Source organism: Amblyraja radiata, chromosome 4 (assembly GCF_010909765.2).
Source record: "Amblyraja radiata isolate CabotCenter1 chromosome 4, sAmbRad1.1.pri, whole genome shotgun sequence".
Lineage (NCBI taxonomy): Eukaryota > Metazoa > Chordata > Chondrichthyes > Rajiformes > Rajidae > Amblyraja > Amblyraja radiata.
The window spans coordinates 17,043,307-17,052,469 of record NC_045959.1 but is presented as its reverse complement, the minus strand read 5'-3'; positions in this window follow the sequence as shown (position 1 = coordinate 17,052,469).

The window sequence follows — 9,163 nt, the reverse complement described above, 5'->3', positions numbered from 1 at the left end:
AGAGGGGGGAAGGGGAGGAGGAGAGTGGGGTGGGGATGAGAGAGGGGTGGGGGAGGGGGGAGAAATGGGTGGGGGAAGGAGATAGAGGGAGGAGGGGAAGGAGGAGGGAGAGGGGAAGAGTGTGGAGGGAGGGGGAGAGAGAGGGGTGGGGGAGGGAGAGGGGTGAGGTAAGGGGGAGAGAAGTGGAAGAGTGGGTAGGGAGGGGTAGGGGAGTGGTGGAAGAGGGACAGAGGCGTAGGGGAAGGGGGCGGGGGAGAGGGAAAGGGGTGGGGTAGAGGGGGATGGGGAGAGAGGGATGGGGTGGGAGGAGGAGGGGGAGGAGAGGGAGAGAGGTGAGGAGATGGAAAAGGGGAGGAGGGGTGGGGGAGGGGAGGAGAGAGGTGTGGGGGAGAGGGAGGGAGGCGAGGAGGGAGAGGGGGAAGGGGGTGCGGGAGAGAGGGGTGGGAGGAGGGGGGTGGGGGAGAGGGAAGGGGGTGGGAGGAGGAGAGGGGTGAGGAGAGGGAGATGAAGAGGGGGAGGAGAGGGGGAGGAGAGAGGGAGGGGGAGAGAGGTTTGGCGGAGGGGGGAGGGAGATGGGGTAGGGGAGGGAGGGGGAGAGGGGTGGGGGGAGAGGGGAAATAGTGGGGAGGGAGAGCAGAAGGGGGAGGGGTAGGGACAGTCCATCTGTTCCCCATTTCCTATCACCCCCAATCCTCTTTTTCTATTCCCACACGTGATGACGCGCTTCGACACAGGGTGTGGGGGGCTGGGGCTGGTGCAGGTGCAAAGGCATATGTAAATGAATCCATTCTGATTGGACATCTGTGAGCATTGGCCATTGTGACATCACACGATGGAACGTTCACCAACATTCTATGGGTGAGAGCTGTTTTTTTTAAACATTTTGAAATTTGGGGGGGGGGGGGGGAGAAGGATGTTATTAAAAATGTGTACATAAACACGACGAAATTTAATAAGGAGTGGATATGTGGATGTAAAAGTGAAATCTCTACCGAAATGGAAATAATCTTGGCGTTTCTCCGTGTGGTGTTGGCGTAGCAACGAATCAAAGGCTGGCAGCCAGCCAGAAACACACACAACCACAGAGTTTTAGTATATAATTAGACCAAGTGCAGACCCGTTGGGTCTGTTTCCCCAGCGCGCGTTTGCGGGGCGGGGGTTGGGGGGGAGGCTGCGGCATCACACTCACACTAACCACCCCCCAAACACACAGGTGGGGGGAGGGGGTGACGGGGTGGGGAGAGGGGAGGGTTAGGGGAGGGGAGAGGGGTAGGAGGAAACGGGAGAGATTTGGGAGGGAGAAGAGAGCGGGGTAGTGGGAGAGAGAGGGGGATGGGAAGGGGAAGGAGAATGGGGAGTGGGAGGAGATCGGGGAGGGCAGGAAGGGGGGGAGAGGGGTGTGGGAGAGGTAGCGGGGAGTGGTGCAAGAGAGGGGAAGGGGGTGGGGGGGAGATGGGGGTGAAGAGTGGTGGGGGAGGGGGTGGGAGGGGAGGAGGGAGAGGGGTGAGGAGAGAGGGGGCAAGGGGTGGAGGAGAGGGGTGGGGGAGGGGGGAGTGAGGGGTGAGGGAAGGGGAGAGAGGGTGGAGGGGAAGGAGGAGGGAGAGGGGGAAGAGTGGGATGGGAGGGGCAGAGGGGTAGGGGGGAGAGAGGGGGAATAGTGGTGAGGGAGGGGGGAGGATAAGAGTGCGGAAGAGGGGTAGGGGGAGTGGTGAAAGAGGGTCAGAGGGGTAGGGGGAGAGAGGGGAAGGGAGAGGGAGGGGGAGGGGTGGGGTAAGGGTGAGAGAAGTGGAAGAGTGGGGAGAGGGGTAGGGGGAGTGGTGGAAGAGGGACAGAGGGGTAGGGGGAACGGGGCGGGGGGAAAGAGGGAAGGGGATGGGCGAGAGAGGGATGGGGGTGGGAGGAGGAGGGGTGAGGAGAGGGAAACATAGAAACATAGAAATTAGGTGCAGGAGTAGGCCATTCGGCCCTTCGAGCCTGCACCGCCATTCAATATGATCATGGTTGATCATCCAACTCAGTATCCTGTACCTGCCTTCTCTCCATACCACCTGATCAATTTAGCCACAAGGGCCACATCTAACTCCCTCTGGCCTCAACTACCTTCTGTGGCGGAGAATTCCAGAGATTCACCACTCTCTGTGTGAAAAATGTTTTTCTCATCTCGGTCCTAAAAGATTTCCCCCTTATCCTTAAACTGTGACCCCTTGTTCTGGACTTCCCCAACATCAGGAACAATCTTCCTGCATCTAGCCTGTCCAACCCCTTAAGAATTTTGTAAGTTTCTATAAGATCCCCCCTCAATCTTCTAAATTCTAGCGAGTACAAGCCGAGTCTATCCAGTCTTTCTTCATATGAAAGTCCTGACATCCCAGGAATCAGTCTGGTTAACCTTCTCTGTACTCACTCTATGGCAAGAATGTCTTTGGCAAGGGAGATGAGAGGGGGGAGGAGAGAGGGGTGGGGGAGGGGAAGAAAGAGGGGAGGGGGAGAGAGGTGTGGGGGAGGGGGGAGGGAGGGGAGGAGGGAGATGGGGCAGGGGAGAGAGGGGGAAGAGTGTGGAGGGAGGGGGAAGAGTGGGGAGGGAGAAGGGGGGTGGGGGAGAGAGGGATGGGGGTGGGAGGAGGAGGGAGGAGGGGAGGAGAGGGGTGAGGAGATGGAGAGGGGGAGGAGTGGGGGAGGGGGAGAGAGGGATGGGGAGGGGGAGAGAGGTGTGGGGGGTGGGGGGGGGGGGGATGGGGGAGGGAGGGGAGGAGAGAGATTGGGTAGGGGAGGGAGGGTGAAGAGTGTGGAGGGAGGGGGTGGGGGGAGAGGGGAAATAGTGGGGAGGGAGAGGGGGAGGGGTAGGGACAGTCCATCTGTTCCCCATTCCCTATCACCCCCAATCCTCTCTCTATTCCCACACACGTGAGGACGTGCTTCGACACAGGCTGCGGGTGTGGGGGGGGAGGGGCTGGGGCTGGGGCTGCTGCAAAGGCATATGCAAATGGTTCCATTCCGATTGGACATCTGTGAGTATTGCGCATTGTGACATCACACGGTGGAACGTTCACCAACATGTTATGGGTGAGAGCTGTTTTTTTTAACATTTTGAAATTTGGGGAGGGGGGGGGAGAAGGATTTTATTAAAAATGTGTACATGAACAAGACAAAATGTAATCAGGAGTGGATACTTGGAATGAAAAGTGAAATCTCTACCGAAATGGAAAAAATCTCGGCGTTTCTGCGTGTGGTGTTGGCGTAGCAACGAATCAAAGGCTGGCACCCACAAAACAGGCAGAAACATAGATAGATAGATAGATAGATAGATAGATAGATAGATAGATAGACAGACAGACAGACAGACAGACAGACAGACAGACAGACAGACAGACAGACAGACAGACAGACAGACAGACAGATAGATAGATAGATAGATAGATAGATAGATAGATGCTGCTATAAGTATTCCAGTTTTCTGATTCAATTGTGTTCCAACTAGAGTATCAGAATCACACTTTATTCGCCAAGTATGTTTTGCAACATACGAGGAATTTCATTGGCCAGGTCAGTCATACAATTAAAAGTAACAGATCACTTCAAAAACACATTTTAACATGAACATCCACCACAGTGACTCCTACACATTCCTCACTGTGATGGAAGGTGAAATAAAGTTCAAGTCCTTCCCCTTAGTTCTTCCTCGGTCGTGGGCCTCGAGTCCCCGTTGACGGGATGATTTTAACTCCCGTAGCCGGCGGCGTTCGGGCCCTCTGTGTTGAGGCGATCTGCTCCTGCAACGGTGGGATATCAGCTCCCCGCGCTGGATTATCGAACCTCGCATCGGGGCTGGTGAACCTTCCGCGACGTTGGAGCTCCCGACTCGGCCTCACCTGAGACTGCGAGCCCTTGATGTTGATTCCGCGGTGGTCACTGATCCTTAGGCAAGGGATCAGCTCCGATGTTAAGTCTGCGCCCCGTGATAGGGCTCAGTCAGTCCGAGGAGGCTTCCAGCTCCATCGGTGGTAGGCCGCAAGAACCGGAGAATGTGATCCGAAAATTGATCACATCTCCGGGAAGGTAAGAACCTGAAAAAAAAGTTTCCCCCGATCCCCTCCCCCCTCCCCCCACATAAAATAAACCAAAGAACATTAAAACAAAACTTTTAAGAAACTAAAAAATAACAAAAAGAGTGAAAAGACAAACAGACTGCCGGCAGCCATCACCCCCGGTGCCCCTGCACTTGCGATCAGTTCAGTTGCTACACCATTGGAAGCAACACAGAGACTGAAGAGATTTATCATGATATTACCTGGGTTTCAGTTGAGAGGAGATACTAGATTGGCTGGAGTTGTGTTCCTTGGAGTGGAAGATGCGGGGGGGGGGGGGGGGGGGGGGGTGAGAATTTCACTCAGTCAATTAATTCCTGGAGTTCATGTTCTTACTCGCCTAAAAGGCCACATTTGGAGTAGACATTTACCCTATACAAATCCAAGTGCAGACCCGTTGGGTTTGCTCCCCCAACGCACCTGTCCCCTACCCGTAGCCCCCACGGGAGGTGTAGTCCTCCAACTCAACCCGTTGCCAAAGGGAAGATTCGAGCACTCCTCAGCAAACATAGCTCGTGAGCCTCCCACAGCACTGGATTTGAACAAAAAATCACAATAGCATCTTCCCAATTGCAATACCAATTGACCCTCCTCTTGTCTGCCAGGAGCTATGATGGCAACATTGTTGCAAATGTGCACTTGCTGTGCGATGCCATTGAGCAGAAAAGTTCAGTATTGCTGCCAGTGTTCCTGTCTTGCAACTTTGTATCGAAGTGTGTTAGAAGCTGTGAAGAATGATTTTAACAGGAAAAAACATTTTAAATTCAAAGTATTTTAAACATTTTCAGTAATAAGTCGAGAAATAAAGCCTGAAATTTTCAGATAAGTAGATTTTGAACTCCAGTGGAAAAATCTCTACTGGAATATGTAAAAATGTTATCATTACCGCATAGATTTTTTCAAAAATATATGATTACTCATGAACACACACACACAAATAACAAAACAAGATCAGAGTTTTAATAGTTACTAGACTAAGGGGACCCGTTGGGTCCAGTCCCCTCAACGCGGTGGGGGGGGGGGGGGGGGGGTTGGCCTGCGGCGTCACACACACACTAACCACCCCTCACACAATAACCACCCCCCTTGATATTGGGGAGAAGGGGAGAGAGAGGAGCGATGGGTGAGGAGAGGAGTAGGAGGGGGTTTTAGTAGTTACTAGCCTAGTATGTAGTTGCGGTGGGGGGGGGCTGCCTGCGGCGTCACACACACACTAACCACCCCCCACATGCACACACTAACCGCCCCCCTTGATATTGGAGAGAGGGGGGTAGAGGGAGAGGGTGGAGGAGGGAGGGGAGGAGAGTGGGGAGAGGGGCGGGGGAGAGAGAGGTGGGGGCGGGTAGGGGAAAGGAGGGAGAGGCAGAGTCTTGAACGAGGGAGCAGTGAGCGGGTTAATCTCTGGCAGAGTCTTAAACGAGGGAGGAGGGAGCAAGGAGCGGCGAACGACTTCATCTCCGGTAGCGTCTTTTGAATAACGGGGGGGAGGAGGGAGAGATGGGGGGAGGAGGGAGAGATGGGGGGGAGGAGGGAGAGGTGGGGGGGAGGAGGGAGAGGTGGGGGGGACGTCATTCGCAGGTCGCAGATCCGACACAGCAACACGCAGATCCATTGTGCCGTCATCAGCCATTTTGTTTTCTAAGTCATTTCAGATTTTTGAACATTTTGATTAATAACTCGAGAAATAAAGCATGAATTTTTCAGGTGAGGCGATTTGGAGTAAAATATGTTAAAAAAATTACCATTACCACGTCGTTTTTTCGCGACTATGTGATTACACACACAGACACATCCAAGATCAGTGTTTTAAAGTTATACTAGAACAATGCGCGTCACACACACACTACCCCCCCCCCCCCACACACACATAAACACAAACCACCCCCCTTGATATTATATTAATATTATTCATTTGCTCCTTTTACCCCATCCCTGCCCTGTCCACTCACGCATAGCTCCCAACTCGCAGGCACGTCTAGAGAGGAAGAGGGAGATGGGTGGAGAGAGAGGGCAGAGAGAGAGGGGGCAGAGACAGGGAGAGGGGGAGAGAGGGGTTAAGGGGGGAAGAGGGTGGTGGAATAGGGGAAGAGAGGGGTTAGGGGGTAAAGAAGGGAAGGGTATAGGGGAGGGTGGGGGAGTTAGAGTATACAAGGCCAAGTGGAAACCTTTGGGCCCCGTCCCCAAGGCAATATCCCATCACTGACCCGTAGCCCCCAACTGTGCAGGCACGATGACGGGTTCCCGTTGTGATGCCAGAGATAATTGGTGTGACGTGAGTCACGGCAACCCTCCCCAACTGCGCCTCGCCATCTTCCGACCCCTATCCTCCTCCATTCCCCCTCATCCCCCAGCACTCGGCTGCCCTGTCAGCAGCGTGTCTGTTATTTCGACTTTTTTTGGTTTGTCTAAGTGTTTGTTTTGGGTGTTTTCCGGTGTGTCCATTCTTCAGTCACCCTCGACGGAGAGGGGACTTTTTCCATGTCGCTTCTCTGCCTCCCCTCTCGAGGCCTAGCAGCTTGGATTGGAGCGGCCTTTCCTAGAGTTGGGCACAAAGTGGACTTTTTCCATCGCAGAGCTGGCGAACCCTTGCTGGGCGACGCCAAAGAGGAGTGTTCCGATCACTGACTCGCGGACTACGACATTCTGAAGCCACGGTCTGCGGAGCTTCTAACCGCAGGCGCAGCGTGGACTTTCCATTGCGGAGCTTTGGATCCCTCGCCGGAGAAGAGCTCCGACTGCCGTCCTGCGGCCTATAACATACTGAAGCCGCAGTCTACGGAGCTTCTAGCTGCAGGCGAGGCATGGACTTACCATCTGAATCCCTCGCCGGAGAAGAGCTCCGACCGCCGGCCTGCGGCCTATAACATCATGAAGCCGCGGTCTCTGGTAGGAAAGTGCCGATTCGAGCACTCCAAGCCACGGAGTGTGTTCGACCGTTCATGGCCCCAACCACGGGTGAACAAGGGAGGAGGACTGGCTGAACTTTGTGCCTTCCACCACAGTGAAGAATGCTGTGGTGGATGTTTGTGTTAAATCTTATTGTGTATTGTGTGTTCTTTATAAGTGTATCGCTGCACCTTCGGGTGTATGCGATGAATAAAATTCTTTGACTTTTGACTTTGGCTCCTCTTCACCCTCCCTCTTCTTTCCCCTCTCCTCCTCCCCTCCCCCACTCCCTCACCTCTCCATCCCGCTGCATTCCGCTAACCTCAGTTACTACCTCCATAACTCCCCCCCCAACCTCCATATGCCCATACGAAGCTTTCCAAAAAGGGGGGTGGCATGACAGGATTACAAAAAACTTAATATGAAATAATGTGCGCGCTGCGCACATCACGAGCGCGAAGTGTCAAGACCCTCGATGCCAGGGTCCAGGGCCCTTAAGCGGGCCCTGGAAGCTCAGGGGTTTTAGATGCTCTCTGATGCATTCTGAGCCTTATTTTGCAGCATTTTTGCACCGAATTTATGACCAATATTTCAGAAATTAACAGGAATCTAAGAGGTAGCTTTTTCACACAAAGGGTGCTGGGTGTATATAACGAGCTGCCAGAGGAGGTAGTTAAGGCTGGGACTATCCTAATGTTTAAGAGACATTTGGACACGTACATGGATAGGACAGATTTAGATGGATATGGGCCAAACGCGTGTGAGTGGGACTAGTTTAGATGGGAGATGTTGGTCGGTGTGGGCAAGTTGGGCCGAAGGGCCTGTTTCCACACTGCATCGTTCTATGACTAAAAAGTGAAGAAGAAAAATGCTTGTAGATAAGTAGAGCAGATTTGAAAGAGGAGTGAAATGTAAAGGCAGAGAGAGGTTTATGGGTGGAAAGGAACATAGGAAAGGAGGGGGGAGAGTGGGCTTGGGCAGATGGGTGAAGGGAAAATAGACACAAAGTGCTGGAGTAACTCAGTGGGTCAGGCAGCATCTGCGGAGAATATGAATAGGCGAAGTTTCACAGAGTGCTGGAGTAACTCAGTGAGTCAGGCAGCATCTCTGCAGAACATGGATTGGTGACATGTCACAGAGTGCTGGACTAAATCAGTGGGTCAGGCAGCATCTCTGGAGAAAAGGTATAGATTATATTTCGGGTCAAGACCGTTCTTCAGTAATATTCATGATGTGACATGCATAGACATTCCTGAATGTTACCCAAACCATCGTGTGCTACTTTGTTATGGTGCTTGCCCTCTCCTATAACATCTCTACTGCCTTGGGTGATGCAGGACAGGACACAAGCTTTGGGACATGGTGTGAAGCTGTTGCAGTCTGTTCCAGCCTGGTAAAAACCTGGATGGAGTGGATGTGGAGAGGATGTTTCCACTAGTGGGAGAGTCTGGGACCAGTAGCCACAGCCTCAGAATTAAAAGACATTCCTTTAGGAAGGAGATGAGCAGGAATTTCTTAAGTCAGAGGGTGGTGAACTGTGGAATTCATTGCCACAGACAGCTGTGGAGGTCAAGTCAATAGACATTTTTCAGGAGATTGATAGATTCTTGATTGATACGGGTGTCAGCGGTAATGGGGAGAAGGCAGGAGAATGGGTTTGAGAGGGATAGATAGAGCCATAGAGTGATACAGTGTGGAAACAGGCCCTTTGGCTCAGCATGCCCAATCTGCACTAGTCCCACCTGCCCACGTTTGATCCATATCCCTCTGAACCTGTCCTATTCATGTACCTGTCTAACTGTTTCTTAAATGTTGCGATAGTCCCTGCCTCAACTACCTCCTCTGGCAGCCTGTTCCATACACCTACCACCCTTTGTGTGAAAAACATACCCCACAGATTCCTATTAAATCTTTTTCCCTTCACCTTAAACTTATGTCCTCTGCTCCTCGATTCACTTACTCTGGGCAAAAGACTCAACCATATCTATTCAAATCATGATTTTACACACCTCTATTAGATCATCCCTCATCCTCCTGTGCTCCATGAAATAGAGTCCCAACCTACTCAACCTCTCCCTATAGCTCTGGCCCTCTAGTCCTGGCAACACCCTCGTAAATCATCACTGTACCCTTTCCAGTTTGATGACATATTTCCTATAACATGGTGCCCAGAACTGAACACAATACTCTGA